This window comes from Lactuca sativa, chromosome 8, assembly GCF_002870075.4.
Source record: "Lactuca sativa cultivar Salinas chromosome 8, Lsat_Salinas_v11, whole genome shotgun sequence".
NCBI classification, from domain to species: Eukaryota; Viridiplantae; Streptophyta; class Magnoliopsida; order Asterales; family Asteraceae; genus Lactuca; species Lactuca sativa.
The window spans coordinates 64,213,691-64,241,596 of record NC_056630.2 but is presented as its reverse complement, the minus strand read 5'-3'; the positions used below and the strand labels follow the sequence as shown (position 1 = coordinate 64,241,596).

At 38.0% G+C, this 27,906-nt stretch overlaps 1 long non-coding RNA gene across 1 annotated transcript; it reads right to left on the bottom strand.

Annotated features, from left to right (window-relative positions):
* Positions 1 to 10,480: 10,480 nt before the first annotated feature.
* On the bottom strand, positions 10,481 to 12,964 carry LOC111921165 (uncharacterized). Its single transcript, XR_002860102.2, has 2 exons — positions 12,741 to 12,964; positions 10,481 to 12,651 (listed from the first exon to the last, which is right to left on the bottom strand). It is a non-coding gene; the product is annotated as an uncharacterized LOC111921165 (long non-coding RNA).
* Positions 12,965 to 27,906: the final 14,942 nt, after the last annotated feature.

Below are 27,906 nucleotides of genomic sequence, written 5' to 3'. Positions count from 1 at the left end.
GGTGATCGATCGTCGGCGGGTCCATTTCCATCGGAAAGGCGCGACGGCAGATGTAATATCGGGACTGGATGGTCGAATGCTCCCGTTGATGGCAGCGCCATAAACCGGACTCAACTGTCGCTTGGTGCCTATGGATGGTCGGAAGTGGAATGGATGGGGGTGGTGATGGCGGCTGCAAGAGGGAGACATAAGGGGGTGACGGCTGATGTTTCTTTAGGGTTAGGGTTTAGTGAGGGCAATGCAACAGTTATATATCCGACTCCTCAAACTATATTCCATGTTGACACTATCGGCCCATCTTATCAAGATTCATTTTCAAAAGAAGTCTACAAATTACCAATTAAACCCTGCGCCATGAATTCCTTTACAAAATAAGTCCGGATTTTACTAAACGGCCCCATCTTCTAAAATCTTTACAATACTAATCCAGAATTTACCTTTTTAACCCCCAACTGTCAATTATGACATATTCAGCCTTCACCTCTCATTTCCTTTTAAATCAAATCCAAATAATTACCACGGAGCCCCTGCCTTCATAAAATTCTAACATTTAGCTCCTAAAACCAACATCTCACTGAATATCATAGATTTTAGGGCTACCACTCTTTAATAAATTTTATCTATTTATTTATTAAATAAATAGTGTGTTACAACTCTCCCCCACTTAAATTAGATTTCGTCCTCGAAATCACTCATTATCCTTCCTTACACACCCAACCACTCTAGTAACATGGTCACCATCCTGGGCACACCCTAGCCTTCCCAGGGTATCCATGACCAAACCTCGTAAGGCCCTACAATCCATAGATGAACAAATTTCTCGAAAAAAGGTAACATTTACTCGATCTGAATCGACTGTCTCAAGATGGTCTGAATCCCTGGCGGACCACTCATACTGAATCATTATCGTTGAACCCAATCCGTTTATCCCACAACTAACTACTTAACTTCTGATTACTCGTGGTTCCCACTATAAAACAGGGTTACAGACCCAAATATCCTTGCATATCACCCATACTTGGTCAAGGCTCAGTTGATCCCTTTGTGAGTGACTTGTCACTTCCCAATCAATCAGCTATTACGTCTGTATTCGCAACCTAAAATACAAATACTAATACTGCCCAAGTGCTGAAACTCCCCTAACACTGAACTACCTGAAGGAGTATTTTTCCGCATAGCCTCTTACCAAAACCTATCGAGACCTCCCTGGTCTCAAGTTGTTCACCAATCATCTAAAATTCTGGGTTCTGGCCCGGCTGTGGAACCAAAGGGCTCCCACCTAGTCGTCTCACACGACATCTGAACGATATCCTTCTCTAGAACTAGTTACCACTAGTTATCAAGCCAATGCAACTCTACTACTTTCTGACCTAACCGATCGGGTCCATGCATCGCATCCTGTCATCATCCAATCCAAGACTAAAAGTGATTGCTACCCAACCAATGGTAGCCTTACATCACAAACGGCCTTAAGTAGTCAATTACTTCCCTGATCTCATAACTGTAGTGGCGTTTCTACAGTCTTATCACTTGCTCAACCAGATCTAATCCATTTGGGTAATACCGAAATTCAATATGTGGATTTCCATATCCTCACTGTTGCACCCAAACTGGTAGGTACTACTGTTCCTTCCGCGTTCTAACAACATGCTCATGCCATCTACCAACCTAGTGAATGCTACGGCTACAACCGCAGACTTACAACACTCTATCACTATCTAGCTACTAGTGAATGCTACGACTACACCCGCAGACTTACAACACTCTAACACTATCTGGAAACCTGGTGAATGCTACGGCTAGACTCGCAGACTTACAACACCCTAACAGTATCTGCCAACCTGGTGAAGGCTACGGCTAGACCCGCAGACTTACAACACTCTAACACTATCTGCCAACCTGGTGAATGCTACGGCTACACCCGCAGACTTACAACACCCCTCACACTATCTGCTGCTAGTGATTGCTACAGCTACACCCGTAGTCTTACAACACCCCTCACACTATCTGCTGCTAGTGAATGCTACAGCCACACCCGTAGTCTTACAACACTTTACAAACCGGGTCGAACACGCACTCGACCTAACCCTCAACTAAACTTGATTCCTAACCGAAACTCTAACCTGGTTCCCGAAACCTACTATCACGTGACCCCATTGTATCAGTTCCATACCCATGCCCGTGATCAAAGCATCACGATTAACCACGAAATCATCTACACCCTCTGGCAGGGTGAGAATCGGTGCCTTGCACCACCGATGTCTGAGGGTCTCGAAGGTTGCCTGTTGCTCAACCCCCTAACGAAAGGCCACCGACTTGTTAGTCAGTCGGATCAAAGGAACCTCAATCTCGGAGAAGTCCCGTATAAATCTCCGGTAATAACTCGTCAGACCCAGGAAATTTTGAATCTCAGATAGAGACCTCGGAATCTCCCACTGCATCATGGCCTCTATCTTGGCCGAAAGAACTAGAATACCCATCTGGTTAACAAGGTGGCCAAGAGATTGCACCTTGCGCAACCAGAACTCACAGTTGGAGAACTTTATAAAAAAAAGTCTCTCCCCTACTTAGATTCGACTAAGTCTTCACATTACATGAGAATTGAAGGATTCCCAATCCTTCTCGCTTTCTAATATCCCACTGATGACAACCTGTGCCTGCCAATGCTTACGTTTAATCGCCAATTAAACCTGGAGATCTCCCATCCTCGGAAGTCTCGATGAGTACTCTTGAAATCTGATCCAGTATGACACCTCAATCCATCTAACATGTTATCAATTGAAGATCTTAATCTTCACTCTAGCTGACGAATCCTCGTTCCCACTCCCAATCTTGTAGTACCAATGAACTCTAGCCAGACACAGCCCATGCGAAAACACAATTGTCTTGAACATCCAGTGACCAACCACTTATGCATCTAACACCCGCGACTGACACTACCCTCTTCCTATCACCAGTTATGTCCTAGCAACGGTAGTGCCTTGATCTCCAAAGTTCACCCATAAACAATTACCGGCTACTCCAACCCTGATCGAGTATCCTCTAAATAATACTCCTGCATAGATCCCGACAAAGATCCGAAATGATAACGGTATGCCTGAAACCCACTCCACAAGATGCGTCCCTCTCTGGGTTCATCAAGGACCTTTCGGCATGCAGGATGGCATATATGATCCTTGGAAACCCAAACACTAGCAGAAAACCGACCCGAGGTCTAACTTATCCAAACTCACTCACAATTCCAAAGCGGTACGTATTCCAAACATCCACCTAATATCATAGAAGATGATATACCCGCAACATCTAGAGGAATACTGACCCCCTTCTGCTGACATGACCAATCCTGCTACCCTATAGCAGCCTAAACCCTTGGAGTGACAAACTCCCTCATGTACTTTCTCGTACGTGCTGCACTGACTAAGGCCCTGCTGGCCTTTCACCCGATGATCAGAAATCATGGGTCTCTTCCCGGGACCCTCTACTATACGCACCTGGCACACACCTCTCTTTCCAAGGTGCTCCCAAATCGATCCCACATCTGCAACTCTTGGAGGTCATATCCTTCAGGGTCTGACACTCTGTCATGCTCACTAGCTCGCTTGCCAAAGGCTAAGCTGCAACAACTGGAACATCCTCGGTCCCCAAACTGGGTCACTAACTCCTTCCCAAAGCTTCTCAGATTCTCCAAGACTCTCACTACCTTCCACACCTATCCATACTTTCCTTAGCAATCCTCCCGAATCCTCCAATTCACTTCCTCAAACTGGTACTCCCAAGTCTCAATCATCCTCACCACTAACCTACTGAAACATATCCTAGGCTTCCCTAGGTTCCCGTACCCACTCAGTCCTCAGCTGCTGAAAGATTCCTAGTAATGTCAACTAGCTACCTCATAAACATAGTCACATGCAGCAGAGATCAGATAATCCTTCGAGTAAAAGACCCATCCCTAGAACGGTTGGACTCAGACAAGAGCTGCGCAATAGGGTCAAGTCTCTCACTCTGAGATTATCCGGCCTGTGTCCCATGTGACCTAGCATATTCACTAAATAGCTAGCTCACATTACTAAGTGTCCCATAAAGCACCGAGCAAGCAACATTCAGACAATGGAAAATCTAACCATCATATTCCAATCAGATCATTCTATTCTCTAATCAGGAATCTGTACATGCAATTCAAAGGCTCATACAATCAGGCATAACCTAAACAGGCTATCCTATCACTAACTGATCAGTACAAGCACGCAAGTCTACAAGCACATACAATAGGCATATAAGGCATCCTCCTAGATCCTCAGACCTAATCTAGCATGCAGTTCTCATAATCATATCATAACATAACATGTATGGGTATCTTAGGGAAAACTTACTTGAGCTCGGCTGATTGCACGCATCACACACTTTGTTCTTCTCAAAGTTCGTTTCTCTTTTCAGATTCTTTTCAAACTCCTTTTTATAAAATTGTTTTACCTTTGAAAATTTTCATACCAAGCCCTTAGTTTGAGTTCAGACACACCCGATAGTATGTCCGAATCCCTCAAACCAAGGCTCTGATACCAACTTGTAACATCCCAAAATTCAAAGCAAAAAAAATTCATTTTTAAATGAGTTATTACATAAAACCATCAGTATAAAAACATTCATAATAGTTTCTCATGTCAATAATTAAAACATATTATCATAAAACCATATCAGAGTGTAATCCCAAAGATCTCATGTGCGGAAAACATAATGTGATACGCTGCGATCAAGCCGGCTCCATTCCTTTGAAAACGAAGTACCTAAAACTAAAACTGAAAACCGTAAGCACAAAGCTTAGTGAGTTCCCCCATCATACCCCATATCATACAATCATATAGCATACATACTATACAATCATATAACATACCATACTTTTCAAGCATTTCTGTGGTGCTCGACCTACCCGGTACAACCATTCTGAGGTGCCGACCTACCCGTGCGGCCATTCTGGGGTGTTGTCCTACCAGTGCGGCCATTCTGGGGAGCCAACCACCCTTCGTTCCTAACAACCAAACCTCGGGGACTGTTTCACCCCCTATCACTACTACTATCACATATCATAACATATCATACTATCAGACATATCTGGGGTGTCTGACTACCATTCGGTCCTACCAACCGAACTCGGAGACTGTTCCCCTCCTACTACCCCTAACACATATCTTAGATCATGCTAGCACATAATCATGACATCACATACTGTCATACGTATCTGGGGTGTCTGACTACCCTTCGGTCCTAACAACCGAACTCTACTACTATAACACATCAAGCTAGGATATAACATATCAGGTAGTAGCAAAACTAGATGATATCATAAAGACAATCATCTAACACATAACTCCTACTAGTGGGCAGGCATTATGGCCGTAGACAGACTGCTACTGGAAGGTAACTCACCTCACACTGCTGATGTCCCGTAGACTCAATCCCACACTGCTAAAGTCCCGTAAACTCGACCCCAGCTGCTGCCTGGCAGATTCCCGAACTGTCAACACCAAAATAACACCCAATTAATAATTGGGTCCCAATACATAACCATAAGTACATTCTTTGGATAATTACCACTGTACCCCTAGCTTGGCTTATTCAAGCCCAAGGCCCAATCCATAAGCTCAAAAGTCCAACTATGGCTAAAAGCCCAACATATGGAAAATTGGGCCCAAGCCTATACATGGTCTCATTCCAGGGCCCAACATCGTATAATCATTAAGGCCTAAAGTATGGCCCCTCTATGGCTAAATTTTCTAAATTGGGCCCAAATCTCTTCCATGGGCCTTACCCTAGGCCCATTAAATATTCTAGTTCATTTGCTTGACTTTGGATGGCCCATTAATAGCACAATCATAAAGGCCCAATAGAAAGGCCCAATAATAACCCTAGTGAAATTAGGGTTTCACATATAATGATGATTAGGGTTAAGTTTCCTACTTAACCCATTAAGGACTTAATCCATTAAGTCCAATATTGCTTAGATTAATTTCCGCCAATGATTATTATTTAATATTACAAGTTATTAATAAGTCCCGTGTGTCTCGATTAATTCCCCAAAATTAGGGTTTCATGGCATTAGGGTTTTCAAACCCATCTTAGCCCAATAGGCCCATTAGTTAAGTCCTTGGATCCATTAGGGTCCATTAAGCCCATTAGACACAAGTTTGGGCTTTCATGTCCATTAAGCCTCATTAGGCCCATTAGGGTTTCAAGGCCCATTAGGGTTTTAGTCTCTTGACCAAACATCCCCAAACTAGCAATCCCAACACAACTAAGCACACAGCCACTCGACATGGCGGCCGGTGGCGGCAGCCACCACCCTAAGGTGGTGGTTTTCAATTTCTTTTATTATTCCAAGCTGTGATTTACATTATACAATGCTGAATATCAAAATAAACACACACTAAACAAATACACACACACACAAACACACAGCCACCTTGTGGTGGCCCAATTTCAAGGCCCATTAGGGTTTTAGTCCCTTGACCAAACATGCCCAAACTAGCAATCCCAACACAACTAAGCACACCGCCACTCGACAAGGCGGCCGGTGGCGGCAGGAAGCGGCAGCCACCACCCTAAGGTGGTGGTTTCAATTTCTTTTATTATTCCAAGCTGTGATTTACATTATACAATGTTGAATATCAAAATAAACACACACTAAAAAAATAAACACACACAAACACAAACACGCAGCCACCTTTTGGTGGCAGGCAGCGGCAGATGGTGGCAGCCACAACCCTATGGTGGTGGTGATGCCCTTTTCGAGCAATCCAGTCAACACCCACACGTATCATCACGCCGTCAGCTTGGAGAGGGAAACCAATCATCCATTTGGTGGCGTATGGCGGCGACAAGTGATTTTACATCGACAGCCACCGCCTCGCGGTGGTAGCGGTGGTTCCTTTGGGTTCCCAGTCGAACAGCCTCCCCCTACACCCGAATCTTTAAGCAGAATCACACCCATATGAACTCACGAAGAGCTGTTGCAACGATTCACGGTGGTGGCTCGACTGGTCTCGGTGGTTTTGGCTAGAACAAGTCGTCGGCGAAGTGAAAACACTGAAGAACGGTGGTGGCTGATGAAGGAACTAAAGAGAAGAAGCGATCGAAGTTGCCAAGTTCCCGACGGAACATCCCAACAATGCCAGCAACCGAGCGGTGATCGATCGTCAGCGTCTCCATTTCCATCGGAAAGGCGCGATGGCAGATGTAACATCGGGACTTGATGGTCGAATGCTCCCGTTGATGGTAGTGCCATAGACTGGACTCAACTGTCGCTTGGCGGCCATGGATGGTCGGAAGGGGAAGGGAAGGTGGCATAAGGTGGTGATGGCGGCTGCAAGAGGGAGACATAAGGGGGTGACGGGTGATGTTTCTTTAGGGTTAGGGTTTAGTGAGGGCAACGCAACAGTTATATATCCGACTCCTCAAACTATATTCCATGTTGACACTATCGGCCCCTCTTATCAAGATTCATTTTCAAGAGAAGTCTACAAATTACCAATTAAACCCTGCCCCTTGAATTCCTTTACAAAATAAGTCCGGATTTTACTAAACAGCCCCCATCTTCTAAAATCTTTACAAAACTAATCCAAAATTTACCTTTTTAACCCCCAACTGTCAATTATGACATATTCAGCCTTCACCTCTAATTTCCTTTTAAGTCAAATCCAAATAATTACCACGGAGCCCCTGCCTTCATAAAATTCTAACATTTAGCTAGAAAAACCAACATCTCACTGAATATCCTAGATTTTAGGGCTACTACTCTTTAATAAATTTTATCTATTTATTTATTAAATAAATAGGGTGTTACAGAGAACTTCGCATACAATCTCTCTTTCCTCATAGTCTCGAATACCTCCCTCGGATGCTCCTCATGCTGCTCCTGGATTTTGGAATAAACCAGGATGTCATCAATAAACACCATCACATACAGATCCAACATAGGTCTGCATACACGATTCATGAGATCCATGAATGAGGTTGGAGCATTGGTGAGCCTGAAGAGCACCACCATGAACTTGTAATGACCATAGCTAGTCTGAAATGTCGACTTCTGCATATCCTCCTCTCTGACCCTCATCTGATGATAACCTGAATGCAAATTAATCTTGGAAAACCAAGATGCACCCTAAAGCTGGTCAAACAAATCGTCAATTTTTGGGAGCGGATAACGATTATTCATTGTTAGCTTATTCAGGTCCTTGTAGTCGATACACATCCGATGTGACTCATCCTTCTTCATAAACAAAATCGGCACTACCAATGGTGAACTACTCGGTCGAATGAGTCACTTGTCTAACAACATCTGTAGCTGTACAGGCAACTCTTGCATCTCTGGAGGTGCTAACCGATAAGGTGCTTTGGCTATCAGAGCCGCACCTGGAAACAAGTCAATCCGAAACTTCACATGCCTCTCCGGAGGCACTCCCGAAAAAATCCTCTGGAAATACAACCTTGTACTCCCGAACAATCAGTACATCGTCCACCGTTGCCTTAACCTTCTCACGGGTATCCATCATATAAACAACAAACTCAGAATAACCCTATTGAAAGTAGCATCTGACCTTAGTTGCTGAAGCTTCATAGAGAACATCTCAGGGAAAAAAGTTACGTAAAGACCATTTCAGGGAAAAAATGTAAAGCTAAATGACCATTCGTGTAATTTACTCGTCATTTTTTTTTATTTTTTTTATTTTTTTGAGATTTCCTTATTTATAATGCAAAAAGAATAAAAATGAATTAAAAATACATGTGTTGAAAGAATATGTAGAAAGATGAATAGAGAGGACAGCGGCATATAGTCGTGGACCCGGCATATAGATCTGGACCTGGGATGGTATGCGCCAGCATGGCCACCATGGCAAACCATGGTGTTTGCTACAACCCCACAGTACGGCTTAAAACCATCTTGGGGAGCTAAAATTTATGATAGAAAACATCCAAAGGCATATGAATACCATGAATGGCCACAAACGATTCCTTACATAAAACTTATAGATCTGTGAGAAAACATACAGTCCAAAATGCTAATGATAACTACCAAATTTCCATTCGTATATGTGCATGCTAACAAACACGAAAGCAAAATATCCCCAAAAAGATGGAATAAACAATGGACTAAGAAAAGTCTCTTTAATCCGCGAAAAGCTAATAAGAATTCTTGACACACAACCTTCTGTGTCCAAGTGACTTTAGCAACACAGTCTCCCACTTCAGTTGTTTTCTTTAATTCCTCATTGAATATTGAGTTGCTAATTATGGAGCACAAAGCTTCATGATGACTTTTAAGAAATTGTGTTGTTATATCGGAAGATATCCGATTCAGACAAAGAAATTGAAGTCTCATAACTATCATCTACGGGAATCCAATTGGAGATGTGAACATCTATATTATTTCCTCACATTACCTTAGTTTTAGAACATGAAATATTTCTCATATTATCGGTCTGGATGCACACTCGTCCATCTGAAAAATTAGATATCCTGGGAAGACATGGTTCAGTTATTTAGTCGCCAATTATGTTGTTTAACCACACAATATATTCAACAATCTTGAAATTAATCGACTGTCATAATAACTTATAAGAGCTTCTTTCTCTATAGATGTTTAGATGAGAGTTCTTTATTCTTTTTCTAATATTACAACACTTGTTAAACCACCAGTTATGAAACAAATTGCTTATAATACAATAATTTAACCAACTGAAAAAATACGCCTCATACTTAAAAGAACACGAATAAGAAAACTTGTGGTGTATAAGACCTTAAAAGTTATTCGTTATGAAGATATTTAGCTAATAATTAATAATTAATGAAATATATATGTAGTCCTTTCAATATCAACAGCTGGTAGAATTTGTCTTCAACCCTATCTTGTGCAACTGTCACAAAACCGAATATAATGCAATGTCCTCGGGTTGCTCACTTCTTTGTACTTGTGAACTCAAAAATGAATAAATAATGTTATCAAAATCTATGGATGAATTAAATCTGGTAACGTCAATAACCAAAAAAAAACTCCAAAAGTGCTATGGTGGTTGGCGTCGGTGGTGATCATTAAACCAAAATTAACCTATGATAGAATTATAGATTTTGGAAAAATAATGGTGGACCAAAAGTTCGAGACATAATCGTTTATGTTATTTTCGGTATTATATGCTTTATATAAATTTATTATGATGTGAATTCATGTTCTATAAATCTTAGAATGGAGCAATAAGTTCTATATATAAAATGTTTATTTAAGGATTTTTTTATGTCATTTACTTGATCTGGTAAAAAAGACCCTTGGGTCATTTAGTCATCAATTTTTTAATATGCTTCTTACTTGGGGTTTAATATGTGACTGAATCTAACCCAATTAAATTTTAGTTAACAAGATATTGAATAATTGCATTTGGAAATTAAAACATTAGCTTGATATATAATTGAGTCGTGTATTCTAAAACTATAATCATATGGTAACGTATTCGTATTTTTATAAAACTTAATGTACATGTACAATCTAACGAATACAGTTGAAAGAAAATAAAATTAAAATAACTCAAAAAACAATCCCAATAATTTGCATCGTTTGGTGTGCCTGACACCATTGCTATTCGTTTTCAAGCTTCAAAACCTCTCTCTTTCGAGCTTCTGCAAAGCTTTAATGGCTTCTACCGAAATAGTCGGGAAATTGACCGTTGAGCCTTCTTCTTGACCACCTATCGACTTAATTCCATTTCCAGTCCCCCTCCACTTCTTTCAGTGTAGGTTTCCATGCAAACACTTGTCAAGTAACCAGTCTTTTTGCTTGTTATCACCTCACATTCATTGTCTGTTCCACCTTGTCATGCATAGATAATTACAACACACATACACATACACTTACACATACACACACACATACATGCAAGTATGGAGCAGCAAGTGGTGGAGGATGGAAGGGTGGTGAAGACAAAAAGGAGAAAGTTCCAAAGACGGTGGTTGTTGGCAGCGGTGGTGGTGATGGAGCCACATAGGCTATCGCTACGGGGACTATTTTCTTACCTACTTAGCTACTTGTGTAAATTGTACTTAAATTATTATTTTTCCATTTTTTTTAGTCTTTTAGTGGTGGTAGGTATCAAAAGTATATTCATTTGAGATCTAAGCAACGGCTAAAAACTCATGATCCAATGGTTATGGACCCCACATTTGGTCATACGCTTACTTTTAGACGATTTGACATTTCGTTAATGTGATGAAAGATATCGTTAGTGTTTGATTAAAGAGTTTCTCTGGTCATTGCTACATATAAGTATATTTATAATAATAATAATAATAATATTTATTTCAATTATATGTTGATTAAATATAATAAATACTCAATAAAGGTTAGGGTGTGGTCTATATTATTAAAAAGATGGTGGTCACTGTCAAGAAAGGCTCTTTTTCTTTGTTTGCCTGCATGGGTAGGTGAGGATACAAAGGACCATCTTCTATTGATAACATAACACATTTTTTTTTAATATAAAATGTTTAAAGTTTAAATCATGAGATGGAAAAAGGAGAAAAGGAACATGAAAAAGGAACTAAACAAAAACTCTAAAACTACCAAATATAATTGTGACTGCTTTTGAAAATTGATATATTTATAAAAATTCAAAGTGTATTAAATAGACTAGATTATAACTCAGACCGATATAAGAGGTTAATGGTGATTGTAAAAACCTATATTTTGATCTTTCGGATTTAAAACTGTTTTGAAAAAACTATTCTTATAAACACCGAATGTAATATATACGGTATTAAAGTAGTATTCTAGCACATAACATTTAATATAGCTTATAAACACCTAATGATAATATTTATCACACATGGAAGTGCGAAAGGAAGCTCATATACTTTGTATATAGTAATATATCTCTACCAAAACTGGAAAAGATAATTTTGGTAGATTATAACAAAATCAAATTGAACACCAACCCTACACAAAATGATACTGTTTAAAATCATTATCGCATGATTATATATATGCTTATAATCAGAATTCTATCTAATTTCGTCCTCTGACTCCTACTATAGGCCGACAAGAACACTGTGGATGGGTTGATCATATATGGTGCTAGGATTTTGTATCCATTCGGGACTAGTGAACGAGATTCATGTAGTCCATGATCACCCTTTAAATAATCTATACATCATGGTAATTGAACTAACTTCCCATCGTCCTTTTAATATCGACAGTTTATTTTCCACCATTAGAGCTACCTATCAACGTCCAATATCTCTAAGATTATGGGTTAAAATCTATGTTTATCCCGAAAACCAAGAAGATGTTAGTTTTTTTGGTAGTTGTAGACAATTTGTAATCTATAAACATGCAACATATAAATTGATATGTCAGGAGATATGAATGAAAGGGACCCAAAAAAATTGTGGTAGGTGATGAAGAAAATAAAATAAAAGTAAATATACGTTAAGATATTTATTAAGGAAGTATGTAACTAGGGTTGCAAATATATGAATATAATCAAGGTCGAACAGACAACGAAAGAGAGGTCAACTGCAAAAGACTGCTCACTTGACAAGAATCGCATCGAAACCCCTCACCATATAGCTAGGTACGTTTGTTGCATATATTTAGCTATTGGAAGTAAGATCCATCTGCCATAAAAATGAAATGTAAAGTTAGAAAATAGGGAAAATGGACACAAAAACTCGTGATGAAGAACATGAAAAGCATAAAAGAGAACCGGAGAGTGCCAGACATGACGAAGGCACCAGCTTCTGTGTTTTAAGATGTATGGAGGAGCTCTTTTTTATAGATGAAAAAAAATGAATCAAGCGTGTGAACAACAATGCAAACCTTAGATGTTATGTACCTACTACAAGTGGACACGTGTGAATGATCTAAGCTCGAATCCCACACCAACTCACAACCTATAGATGTGAGGAAAATTATACCTTATTTCTTCAATTTTCATCGAGGTCAATTTATTTATAAATGTATCTACAAAGTATTGGCTCCACGATTTTATACGTGACATCTCATCTAAAACTTCACGACGTCACTACTAGGGAGTACAAGTATCAGTAAAATAAACCTTCGACGGAATAGTGATGGATTTATTGGTCATCAGAAATCGCGGGTAATTTCCGACATAACACAGAACGAATTAAAAAAACAAATAAGTACAAATTTATTTCCTTTATTATTATTATTATTATTATTGACACAAAATCCCTACATTTTGTAAAAATTGACATTGTTATCTCAGCTACAAATTTATTTAGGGATAATGACTTACTAGGGTAATTAGGTTTCCAGTTTGTCCATATTAGGTCACTATGATTTTTTTCGTGCGTATTAGACCAATATGGTTGTTATTACTGTTTAGAAATAATCTCTTTTACCGGTTAAAACCAGTAAAAATGACTATTTCTAAACAATAATAACAACCATATTTGTCTAATACGCACAAAAAAAAAAAAAAAAAACCAAAATGACCTAATACGGACAAACTGCAAACCTTATTACCCTCATAAGTCATTATCACATTTATTTATGGTTAAGGCTATAGTTTGGAAGCTTTTGTCAAAATAAATATAATTCCTCATTTTTCGGATTTCCTCTCTCTTAGACACACACATACACATAATAAAAGTCATCCCCCCCCCCCAAAAAAAAATCGTGTGTGCTCTATCAATACATAGAGAGACCAAGAGAAAGTAATAAAGGGAGGGAGAATTTGAAAGAAAATCAATGCTAAAGAGAAATTAAACGAAACAGAAAAGGGAGAATAAGGGGGTGGTTGTGGGGTACAACGACGCTGCTACAACAGCGTCGCCAATGGTGGGCGACGACCCTAAGGGATTTGCAAGTCCTCGATTCTCCTTTCTACCTTTGTGATTCTCACCTTCTAATTTTTCTGATGTTCTTGGTTACAATGGCAGACACATAAGAAGGACAGAATCAAGGAGGGTTGGTTGATATACAAATCAATCGAACTTCCTACAAAGTAACAGACTATTACACCACTACAAAATGAGTCTAATACGACTTTTTAGATGCAACCTTTTCATAATGTTTTCATTTGACTATAAAGAAGGTCTCACTGAACAAAAAGGTTGCACTAGAAGATTTAATGCAACTTGTTTTTAAAAAGTTGTCAATTTTATTAAAAATTACAACTTTGTTTTTAAAAAGTTGCAACTTTTATTAAAAATTACAACTTTTTTTTAAAAAGTTACAAATTTCATTGATAATTGCAACTTTTTTTTTAAAAAGTTGCATATCTTATTAAAAATTGCAACTTTTATTATAAAAGTTACATTGTTAATTTTAATTTCCTATAAATATAATTTCTTTTAAGGACAAACATGTTAGAAGTGGAGATTTTAAATGCTTCTCATGCCACTGTTGTAACAACCCGAAATTCATTTCGTTAACAATTTTAGTTTTCGTTACTTGAATAATTGTTATTGTGAAATTAGGATTATTACAACGGAATAAATGAAATAGAATGATGTTAACTATTATCTAAATAAATAAGTCAATAATTACGGGAAATAGTAATATACACAATGTAAAAGTAACTAACTAAAAAAATTAATTAAGCGAAATATAAAGATTTTTATGTGAGGGGTAAAAAAGGAACATTTCTGAAACTTTCTTTGAAAATAAATTATGGAGGCGAGGCTAATTGGCCATTATGGTAACATTTGGGGGAAAATGTTGTAAATTTGGGTTTTAAGCCCACATTTTTTAGGTTTAAACACTTTGATCGGCCCTCCCTTGCAGCCTTAGTCCAAATCGTTCAACCCCTTGGTATAGGGCATGATTTTCTTTTGTTGGACATTTGTATTGGGTGTTTGCGGTTTTGGTGTAGTTGGCCGAAGAGAAAGAAAGGGTTGCCATAGTGAACGAGAAAGCTATGATCAAGCGAAAGAAAAGAAAAGAAAGCATTGCCATCGTGATTGATAAGCCGAAGGTAGTCGACACCGTAAGGGTTCTTGGCTATGTGTACTTGATTGGAAGGTATCAATGATTTTTCCCTTCTTTCTTCTCTTTTCTTTGTTCGAAATCGCCACCACAACCACCATGGCTGCCATGGCCGCCGGCCATGCACACCATCACCGACCACCACTGGCCACCGTGCTAGGGTGGCAGCGGGTGGTGATCCCTGTTAATAACTTTGAGCACTTGGATCATTAGTAAAAGCATAAACCCTAGAAACTTGTGAGATTACCATTAAAGCATTTCATTTTGAATTGCTACTTTAAACACCATACATTGGGAGTGGTGTTTGCAATTTAAGTCGTCATTTTGACTCAATACATTCTAGTCACTGTTCAGACATTGTTTTCTAGATTTGAAGGTTGTTTCATGATGACTTAATGGGTTAAGAAGCCAAATTAACCCAAAAAGACAAAGCTAGGAAATTATATAGTTACCCTATTGTATCCTGGTTTTATAAAAATTATAGAAAAATCAAGGAATGTCGAATTTGGGAACGGTAAGTTCCCAAAGTTCATAAATTTAGTGTAGTAACTCCATGATTTTTTCCTTGACCTGTTGAAGGTTCTAACTAGGGCGGAAAGTGTCATTTTCACTTATTGGTCCGCAATTAGTTGTTATGATAGGCTGTTTTGTAAAATTCATAATTAATTGTAGGAAAATTGTATGGAATTGTGCAAGTAGTCCCCGGAAAGGTATGGAGCTAAAATTTCAGAATATGTCATAAAAACATGGATTGATTACCTTTAATGGGTGGAATACAATTTTTTAACAAACTACTGTTTTAGGTCATAATCTGGAAAATAAGTCAACCGCTTAATTATATATTTAGGGCTAAGGGCTAGCCATTAACACGCGTAATTGCTATTATATGAGGTTTGTGAAGTGTTTTTGTTTTGTTAGATTTCCGGGCTGTGACTTGAGGCCTACACGTCAGTTTGAAGTGAGTTTCTCACTACATGATATCAATGTTATATATTCTTGCTTTGGCTCGTGTGTGATTGTAGAATGTATATTTGTAGTATTAGATGTGTTATATATCCTTTGCTTTAGTTTGTATGTGTTTGTTGGATTTATGTGTGTAGTACTAACCTGTGTGATGGGTACTACTAGTGTACGATATATTGGACTGAAGGCATCAATGTCGAGTTGGTTGACTGAAGGAAGAAAAGTTGAGTCAATAGATTGTCTGATATATTGGGCTAAAACAAGCAATGCTGATCCAGTTGAATGAAGGTAGGAATGTTGGGTCTTTAGTGGGTGCTTGTTTAGTGATATGTTCTTAGACTTCGTAATCTAATTGTTTCGGTTTGTTTAGGGTGTTCGGTAGTAGTGTTTGGAGGCTGCTTATTTGTTTACTTTACTCTTAGCGGGATTTGAGGTGAGTCAATCCGTCTTACAACTTTAGTACAGTGTCAGGGAATATGCCATTCTTGACAATGAATCGATTGATCCGAATTAGTCTAGTTTGTGTGAAATGGCATGTATATGTTATGTGCTAGATATACGATCTTTAACTACTACATGTAACAAAAAGATTGAGATGGATGGATTATATGAGCCGTACATAGATATCCTAGAAGTAGAAAGTAAGTTTCTATAATCGGCTCTTTTTTTTCATTATATTATTTCTAATATGAACTTAAATGGAATGGGTCTTGAAAGTTTGTCTTGCAGCTATTGTTACAATGTTAGTGGTTTTCTTATATACTCATACAAACTGAACTTAAAATGAATGGATTGATTTCTAGTTCCTTCCAGCAGGAGATTGTTTCTGTAATGTTCTTATATAGATTTAATTTATTTTTGTTATTGAAATGAGGGTTGTAAAGTAAAATGTTAGTTTATCTTCAACCTCCATTTATATGATTTAAAACTTATAATACATTTTTTTTAGTTACCTTGTAGAGACTCTTAGTATATGCAATGGCAAAGTGATGGAGCATTTAGGTTATATAGTTTCTCGTCAAGGTGAAGATGAACACAAGTTTTGGAGTCTCTTGTTAGGTTGCTTCCAGAAAATGATTGTACAGTTAAGGAGAATGGTCCCATTTTCTTTATAATATTCATTGTATTGTTAGTGATATGCAAAATAGTTGAAGTTGAAAAAATTAAGTTGATTGAAGATATTCAAGAGGATCATGAAAAAACAGGTTGAATTAAAAGCTATGCAAAAATATATTAACAGCCAACAAGAAAACATTGAAGCCACGACGTAGAAGTTTACAGAACAACAACCTCTGTCCATAGTTGCTAATATGATTTATTGTCTATGTTTAGTACACGTCTATGACGTTCTTAATACTCTTTTTATGATTATAGTTGTGTTGCCTTTGAGTTACGGTTGTTATTTTGAATTTAGACATGTCAAAGGAGTCCATAAATTTATATAACATATTTATGTTATTATTGTTATGGTGTAGTTTTAGTAGTAATGAATATTCATAGCAATATAGTAAAACATATGCAATGTCTGCATGATTAGAAAAAAAGATGTCGAGTTAGTGTTACAAAAATCACAAAAATAAAGTCACATTTGACTGTAAAGAAGGTTGCATTTTCTGCAATTAAAGACGTAACAAACGTTGCATATGCCATTGAGAATGTTACAATTCTTTACTAGAAAGATAATAAAGGTTGCAATGGATTATAAAAAAGGTTGTATTTTCGTAACCAAAATAGTTAAAAAAAAGTTGCCTCTAAGTGTAAAAAATGTTGCATTTGAGCATAAAAAAGTTGCTTTTTCATAACAAAGGTTACAGTAAAAAAAGGTTGCGTCTAAAAAGGATTTGCAACTATTTCAAAAAGGTTGCATTTTATAAGAAAAAAGTTGCTTTAGTTCTAATGCAACTTTACCTAATGCAACTTATGATAATAGGTTGCTTTAGGCGTTATGCAACTTTTTCAAGGCCTAATGCAACCTTTTGGTGAGGTTGCATTAGATGCATTTTGTTGTAGTGTTAGAGAAATATTTATAACTATATTATATTATAAAAAGAAACATTTTTTCTTTCACCATATGCATTCGAAATCCTTATGACTTTTAATTTTTTTGAAATAATGATTATAAGTTGGTTAATAATATTGAATAAATACAAAAACCTCAATTGTAATCCGAAATTAATGAAACTTTAATGTTAAATTAACATCTTTTACTATTATGTATTTTTTTAACCTGTAACATATTACATATTTAATTTAGTTTGAATATGTTGTTGTATATGAGTCATTGTTATTTAAAGTCATAAGTTTTGAATAATTTGTATAGATAATTTTAATTGTTAATTTAATATAATGTTAAGTCCTAACTTAAATCAAAATCTCAATTAAAATTAAATGAAAATCCATATATTATTTTATAAATAATCGGAAGTTATTAATTATAGTCTTCAAAACCTAAAGTATAATCCCAGTTTTACCAGAATAGTCAGGGGTTTCTTGGACTATACATCTTAAGGAGTCTACAAATCTATAACAGTTGATGATGACCAGTTCAACATGTAACAAGCAGTGTTAACTGTTTCCGCCTATAAATGCTTGGGTAAGTTATCAAATATCCACATGCACCTGGCACGTTGCATTCGTGTTTGGTTCATCCGCTCTACCACTCAATTTTGTTGTGGCATGTGTTATATAGTGTGGTGCCTCACTTTACCTTCTTTCTTACAGAAATTATCTAATGGTGAGTTGCAAAACTCCAACCCATTATTAGTCCTTAGAGTCTTGACCTGTTTTCCAATCCTTTTCTTAATCATGGTCTTCCACTTCTAGAACTTCCCAAGCACCTCATCTTTAGTCTTCAGAAAGTATAACCAAACCTTCCATGAATAGTCATCAATTGATGTCACAAAGTATGAGCATCCTCTTTGAGACTTCACTGGTGAAGGACCCCACAAATCTGAGTGAACATATTCTAGGATTTCCTTGCTTATGTGTTAACCGGTGCCGAACTTCACTTGGTGATGCTTTCCCTTGATACAAGATTCATAAACTTTTATCTTTCAAGTAGCCTCTCCACTAAGCAGTCCTTGTTTACTTAGAACTGACATGTTCTTCTCACTCATGTGCCCCAACTTACGATGCCATAATTATGTCTTATTATCGCCTTCATTCAAGTATCGAGAGATAGTCATCATTCCCATAATCGTACTTCCTTCTAGGATATAAATCCCTCCATAATTCATCTTCCTTTTCAATATAAACAAAGTACCTTTGGTGACTTTAACCTAGTCACCTTCGCCAACGTACCTCATCCCATTCTTAGCTAGAGTGCCAAGAGAAGTCAGATTCTTCCAAAGTTTCTGGACATACCAGTAATCTAACTTTCTTACCATACCATTGTGCATATTAATCTACACAGTGCCACTACCCTTGATATTGATCACCTAGTCATCACACATCTTAATTGTATCATTCTACTTTTTGAAGGAGTCAGAACAGTCATGATTGTACGTAATTTGATAAGATGCTCCAGAATCCCAAAACCAAGCATTTGTATAACTATATGTACTTATTGCCAGTACCTCACCATCGTCCCTTCATCAAAAGTCTCGTACACCACAGCAACAACTTTATTGCTACTTGATTCACTCTTGAACTTTCCAGTATTCAGCTTTAGAGAATTTTTCTTGAAGTGCCCATTCTCGTTGAATTTATAATATTTTGCATTTCTTGAACCTTTAGACATGGATTTTAAACGTGATCTCCTTCTGTTTCCCTTTCATGTCTTAGGTCCTTCCACTTCCTGCAAACAAACTGGAACTAGATACATCTTCTCTTTCTGACCAGGCTCTAGGAGCATGCTTCAGACCATATAACGACTTTGTCCAAAATATAGCAACATTTGGGATACTTTTCATTCACAAAACCTGGTGGTTGCTTAACGTATACGGTTTCTTCTAGTTCTCCGTTCAGGAAAGCACACTTGACATCCATCTGAAATACTTCGATGTTTTTGTGTGCTGCATAAGCCAAGAAGATTCAAACAGATTCTAACCTTGCTACTGGTGCAAAAGTTTCTTCATAGTCGATACCTTCTTCTTGACAATATCCTTTCACCATAAGTCTCACTTTGTTTATTATGATGTTGCCTTCTTTATCCATCTTGTTGCGAAAACACCCATTTTAGACCTACTACAGATGTATCAGGTGGTGTGGGAATCGATCTCCAAACCTTGTTTCGTTTGAACTTATTGAGTTAGTCTTGCAGGGCCTAAAACAAATCAGAGTGATCAAGTGCAGTGTTAACTGTTTTCGGTTCTGTCTTGGAGACAAACGAATTAAACATGCAATATTCCACTTGAGAGAATAAAGCAGTTTGCTTCGCTTTCAGTTGAGAGCGTCTAAGACTCCCTTAGATGATTCACCAATAACCTGAGTTTTCGAATGATCTCTTGTCCATTTTGTGAGTGGAGGGTAGGAAGGATCATAAGCAGGATCCAGTTCAGCATTGACTTCCACTTCGAATTCTGATTGAGCATCCAAATCATCATTTGTATTTTGATTCTCCCCCTCGAATGATGAGACAGTTTCAACATCTAGTTCAGAATTCTCCACCTCGAGTGGAATTTCATGGGTCACGGTTGGAGATGGGTTATCCCCCTGGAAAAACGAATCGGATTTATTGGCCGTAGACGAACCCTCCCCCTGCAATGGAGTGCCTTCTATTGGAGGTTCACTTGAATTTGAAGGTTCCCTTTCCATTTCTTTTGTGGCATCATCGTTTGTATTCTTTATTTCATCGACGTTATTATCTGGTGTTTTTGCTTAAGAGTTAATAGCCTTCTCGGGCTCATCAAAGAGGAGCATGTATTCCTCATATATGTCAGCTATTGGAATGGTGACTGGACTTGGTGTTGGAACGATGTCTCCCGTCTGACTTTCGCTTGATTGATTCTTCTTCAGATAGTTATCATCAAACATGACGTCATAGGTTTCTTCTATTTTCTTGGATCGCTTGTTGAGAACCCTATATGCCTTGGAGGTCAGCGAATAACCTAAAAGGATACATTTGTCTGCTTTCTCATCGAACTTGTTTCGGTTTTCTTTGGAATTAAAGATGAAACACTTAGATAATATGAAGAGACGGTGAATGGATAAGTTTCAAATAAAGGCGCGTGAAATATGAAACATCACCTATCGTCACGCCGACGGACACGGTTCTCAGGGGTAACAATTGTCAAATCACGTCCAATCTGGCGTCGTTTCCGAAAATCTCGCCTACATGATCATTACAGATTTTCTCTCTCATGGTAACTGTATAAAAGGATATCTCATCATTCTTTTCTCCTTTACCACACACAAAATCTCTCGAGAATTCTCAAGGCAAATATTCTCTACTGTTCATCTTTGTCACCAAGCTTCAACAATGACCGAATCGTCTTCAGTTCATGAACACACTACTCAATCTAATCTCCTCATGTTCAAGCCTAACGAAAACCTGATCATTGACTTGACTCCATTCAAGTATGATGCTTTTATGTTGCAGATTGTCGAATGCCTCAAGTACTCGCCACTAGTACATGCTCTTTCCAAAGATGAATGTGTGCCAATGTCTCTCCTATCTCAGGTCTATTCTTCCACGAAGTACATCAAGGCTGAGGAGCGTATTATGTTCGAGATTTTCAATAAGAAAACTTCAGTCTCCAAAATTAGCTTTTGCTCTCTTTTAGGGCTAACTTATGTAGAATCAATGGTGAATCCTGACTCGATTACGACTGCACAGATCTTCGAGATGTTCTACAGCATGGGGTACAATGATCTTCTTTCCACCATTTCAAAGGTTAAAAATCTTGCCTACCTCCTTAATGGAATGGGTTGTTTACCCTTCTCTTTAAGGGTTTTTTTGAACGAGTGGATGGATCCGATGGTGCCAGTAAAGCTTTTATGACCATTATCTATGCTCTATACCATGGCATCAATCTCGATTATGGGTCTATTCTTTGGACTCAATTAGTTCAAAGTTTGAATTCGTCATGTCGTCACACTGAGATTTCATCTGGGAGATTCTGGACCATCGTTGCCCAAAGGGAAATGGAGAAATTTCAAGTCCCAATCATGGCAGATTCTTTAATGTCTACAATTGCTACTTTTGACACCACAAAGATCATTGTGGATTACTCTTCCAAGTTTCCCTTCATTGATTTCATCCCTGAAACGATGTACATATGTGTTTCCAGTGCTAGTATCCTCATTATGGAATACAAGAAATTGCCCTTTTCAGGTCCAGGGGAACTCACTCCCAAGATGCAACGTTCCCTCGATGAGGCTGACAAGACAAAGAAAGGAGGTAAGAAAGGGGACAAAAAGAAGGAAGTTCATGAGGGTCCATCCACTAAACTTATCATGCCTAAGAAGCAAAATGGTCACACTGTTGAACCTTTGACTCCTAAGAAGTGAAAGTTGCGGAAGATGACTCTCAAGCCGAAAGTGTCATCCTCAAGCGATTCATATTATGTGCCTTCGGATCATCCAGTAGACGAGTCAAGCGAAAGCGAAGATGATTCTCAAGCGAAAATTTCTAAAGTTTCTCCTCAAGGTGATTCGCTCCACCTTCACCAGATCATGAGGTACATGTTACTGAAACCATTCCATCACCACCTCGCTCTTCTGTTCCTATTTCATTAGCTCATTGCCCTCCTCCAATGTTAACTCAACCACCCACGTCTACACCATTACCACCACCCTTATTCACCGAAACAACCGCCACCACTACCACTACAACCGAACCACCTGTTGATATCAACACATCTGATGCGGGGGCAACAACTTTTGGTTTTTAAATCCCTGTTACTTCTAAACCACTTTCCCCACTCCACTCCGATGAGTCTTACACCATTCTTTGTGGCAATGATGTGGAGTTTGATACATTCCACTATAGCCCCTTTACCATTCAAAGCGATAGTGATGATGAGGCCCCTATCACAAAAAGGCATCTTAAAGATCTGAATTTGAAGCTCGATTCCTTGCTTGACTCTACCTCTACCTCTTCTACCACTAAATACTCTAAAACAACGGTCAAGGCCTTGTTCTCTACACTGGTTAAAGAGCATCAGGAATCCATTGATAAAGCCACGAAATCTATGGAAGTTTCTTCTACTTAATGTAAGCAGGAGACCGAAAATGTTGAAAAACTAATCTCAGATGCTCGTTTATTTTTGGACTCTCTCTAGGTGGCTTCTGTAAAGAATGCCAATATGGAGAGCGTTACTATTGAGAACCTCACCACTTCGCTTCAAGCTGAGAAGGAGAATTTTGAGAAAATTCGTACAGGGATTCAAGCTGATAATACAGAGCTCCAAATCTCAATCAATTCTCGTCTTGATAAACTCCAGGCTGATTTAGTTGTTGAAAGTAAAGTCATGGACGAACTGGCTCTTCTGACTACTCGGCTTAAAACTAAAACTCTAAAGCTCAACCAAGCAAACAAGACTATTGATGAGCTCTTGTCTGAAAAGACAGTTATGAATACATGTGCAGGCGATGTCAGTGTCCTTCTCACGAATCTGCTTGATGCTCATGACTCCGTTCTTACAATTAGTGTTCGTCGACAACTTAGCAGAGAAACTCCATCCAGCACTTGAGATCTTGCATCGACTTGAGGGTATTTCTGAGGCGGGGGCTCCTCCGAAACAAGGGGAGAAGTTACTCAAGATCCACCTACTCAACCTATAACAATCGAAACAACTCAGAAATCGAAAGTCGTCAATGAACCAAAAGGATAATGTAGCTTCGAGTTCCAAAGGAAAGAAAGTTATCGGTGAAAGTGATGAAGAAGAAAAAACTGAAGAAGAGTCGTTAAAGCGAAAGCACAGTGACCGAACTCTTGATGAAAATATCAATGTTGCACGTGAAGACGAAGAGAGGGAAAGAAAAGAAAAAGCAGCCCATGACATTTTGGAAAGGAGAAAATCTCTCTTTCCATTATGGACATTGGAAAAGTTGCTATAAGAAGCATTTGAGTATCCAAACACTCATTGGATTGAGCCAGTCATTTCTTTTGACTTGGAAAATACCAAAGACTCACAATTCAATATGCCGATCACCCGAAGGGCATTTGTTTTTCATTGCTTTGAGCCGACAACATCAATTCCTCTCCTGACGCGAAGATTGATAGGACTCTGATTGACTACTATCTTTCTTTTTTCTCAACCTTAGTACTTGACCTAGAGTGAAAAGAAGATTACATCGGTCAAGGTATTATGTGAGCCGACATCATCAATTCCTACTCCTGACGTGAAAATTAATAGGACTCTAAAACTCGGTTCATGAGATCTTTCTTGCTGATATACCGAACCTTAACCCTCATGATTGGATCCTGCTCATAAACTTCCTACTAACCGAAGAACAGAAGTATGATACTATTCTGGCTCACATAAAGAGAATGTTGGTATCTTGCATACATGAAGTCGCGAAGCTGGATCAGGAGATCGCTTCTGCTTTGAGGAAGAAGCCAACTGTCAAACCCATTGGTAAAGCAAGCGATGTGAACAAAATGCAAATGGGCAAATTAGACACAAAATATCACACTATGATGTTCACTCGTGGAGAAAATCAAAAGTGTCTGTTCGCCTTACCCGACAAACACCTGTTATACATTACTTGTTTGGAGCATATCTTGAGTATCATAAAAAGGTGCAAACAAAATGACAATGTGGCTAAAAAGAATTTCAATGACATGCTTCGCTGGTATATTCTTTTTCGTTATACTCTACTAGCTATCATATCGAAGCCGTTCAAGATAGTGAAGAAGACAAAACAAGCACAACAATAGATTTCTCTCGCCTCAATTGACACAATGGGGGAGATTGTTGGGTACAAAAGATTGCATAATTGGGCTTTTTATCTTAGTCCTTTTTGTATATGGATTGGGCCTATCCAGCCGTCTTTTATTAGGGTTTTAATATAAATAGAGTGCATGCATCCACTGTGTATGGAGTTGTCGTTGATATTATTATTGTAACCCTACCACACCTCTACAGTAGCAATTATTCATAGAGTTCTTCTGAGGTTGTGACTTATTAATCATTCGACATCAATTTGATTCATCTTGTGTTCTTATTTACTTTGTGTTCTTGTGTTGCTAGTTAAGAATCCTATCGATCAATAAGAGCTTTTATCTCATCAATCCTAATGGCCAAGTCCATTGGCCCATAGGCCCATGAAAGGTGTCAATCAATCACATTCTGCCCTGTAGTAGCTTCTAGAACATTCATCCATGACATACAACACATAAGTATTAACAACACATATGATGGATCACTATGTACCATAATAGGGCATTATGATGCAAAAGTGGTGCATCATGAACACAATTGGTCCAACATACATCATGGCGGCACAACACAGTGTATTCCTTGAGCATTAACAACTTCTGATTATCATAGAGGACTTCATAGCACACATGGCTCATCATAGTATACCCTACATGAATATTGCACATCGTGTATGAAGATGTCCCATCTTATGTAAGGATGACGTAACTCCAACCATTGTGTGCAACATGCATCATAGTGGCTTTAATGTCATGCAACTTCTCCCATGTTGGCACAACACCCGTATGAATGGCATAAGTTCCATTCACTTGGCGCAACATCCTTTCCATTTTGAGCAACTTCATCATAAATGGTGCAACACCTTTATGAAGGGCACAAAATGATGTTCCATGTTGCTTTAAGTTGCTCCAAGTTGGTCTAGGTTGCTCCAAATGCTCCAAGTATATCCCAATTGCTCCAGTGAACTCAAATGCTCTGTGAGAATGCTCCAAATGTCAAGTCACATTTAACACATTTGTTTAAGCAAGAATTTCAAGCTCATCGAGCACGACCCAAACAATATAACACTTTTTCCATTTTGTACCCCAACTTCAGTTTATCTTTCTTTACGAATCCCTGCAGTTGTGTCACATAAACTTCTTCATATAAGTTACCATTTAAGAAAGTAGATTGTACATCAAGGTGATGTATACTCAGTCCATTTGAAGTTGTAAAAGCATGTATAATTTGAAGTGTTTCCAATCGAGTCACTGGTGCGAATACTTCATTAAAATCAATTCCTTGTAACTCTATATACCCTTTAGCAACTATCCTTGCTTTGTACTTCAATGTTTTCCACCCGGGTCTCACTTAATCTTGTACACCCATTTGAAACTGACGGGTTTCCTATATTTTGGTAGCTCAACTAAACTCCATGTTTTTTTTCTCAATTACACTTAATTAACTTTTCATTGCTTCCATCCAATCGTTACTTGTACTTGAAATTGAGAAAATTTGCAGTTATTCTTCATCTAATAGAAACATAAATTCATCACAATCTTCATCATTATCCATCAAAATTCGATATTTTTATGGGCCTTTTCTTTCGAGTGAACTTTCCAGTAATAATTGAGGTGTAACCGAGCTTCCTTGTGGTGTATAGGCTTCATTGAAATTTATATTATGATGTATTTCTTCGTCTTCATTCCCGGTTTCAACCAAGATTTGTAAAGTAAATGTTCCATTAGGGATAACTTTGAGGTTGGTTGTAGGTACCCACTCCCAATTTCCTTCTTCTTCAGAAACATCCCTTCATACCATCTTCTTACTCCTATCATTGAGTTTTCTTAGATGTGTTCTACTATTTTTGCATAAGCAACATAACCAAACACCCTTACATGATTGATATTTTGTTTCCGATCGGTCCATAGATCATAAGGTGTTGAATCTTTCAATGAGTTTATGGTTATTCAGCTTATGATGTAGACTACGTATTTCACGACATCTCCCCATAGGGCTTCTGGAACATTCAAACCCCTTAGATTGCTTCTATTTATTTCTACTACCGTTGGGTTATGCCTTTCTACAAAATTGTTTTGTTGAGACGAATAAGGTGTCGTGTAGTGCCATTTGAACCCATTTTCATTACCATATGTGTTGAAAGAACTTCACAACCCCGATAAGTTCAAAAGTTTTTTTTATTTATACTCGTGTCTCAACTTCAACTTGCGCTCTAAATTTTTTTAAGAACAATTAAAGCGTCACCTTTATTTTTAACTTTTAAACCCACATAAATAATATATGATCATCAGCAAGTAACATAAAATACTTGTTTCTGGATGGTGCTGGTATCACGTAAATTTCATTTTACAGTATAATTTAATATACACGTTTCTGTTTATGAAAATATATTACTTTTAGCCAAAGTAATCCATACGAAAGTTGTAGTAATCGAAAATATGAACCCATGAGTATATAGAATAGAAAAATATGAGGTTGTATGAAGAAGCTATGGATTTTGGAAGATCACTTTCCTTGTATAAACAACAAATATTGAAAGTGAAATATATTACTTTTTAAGAAAAGTAGCGTAAATGAAAGTCGTAGTACTCAGAATTACCAAACAGTGGATATATATATATATATATATATATATATATATATATATATATATATATATATATATATATATATATATATATATATATATATAACTTGAAAAATAGAGCTCGAATGTAGAAAATATTATTTTATGAAGTTTTGCGAGGATACATGTTAAGTTCGAAAGGAAATTGTTGGGCATTTAATACACTTGCCATCCACCCCAATTGTCAACCACCCACCTTAAATTCACTGTTAGGTTGGACAAATGGTGTGGCGTGCCCTATCATAAAATGGGTATCCTTTTGGCTTTTTACAACTATAAAAGGAGAGCCATCCCTCCCTCAACTGTTGTCATGTTCTCTCTTTCTTCTCTCTCTCTCTCTCTCTCTCTCTCTCTCTCTCTCTCTCTCTCTCTCTTTCTCTCCCTGTCTCTCTCATCCTTGAGCATTTTGGGTCCTCATGATTTCACTTCTCGTTCTGTAATCTAGTTAGTGGAGCTCTAGAGGTTTACAAAGGATATAAGAAAGTAAGCATCAAATCTCTAGT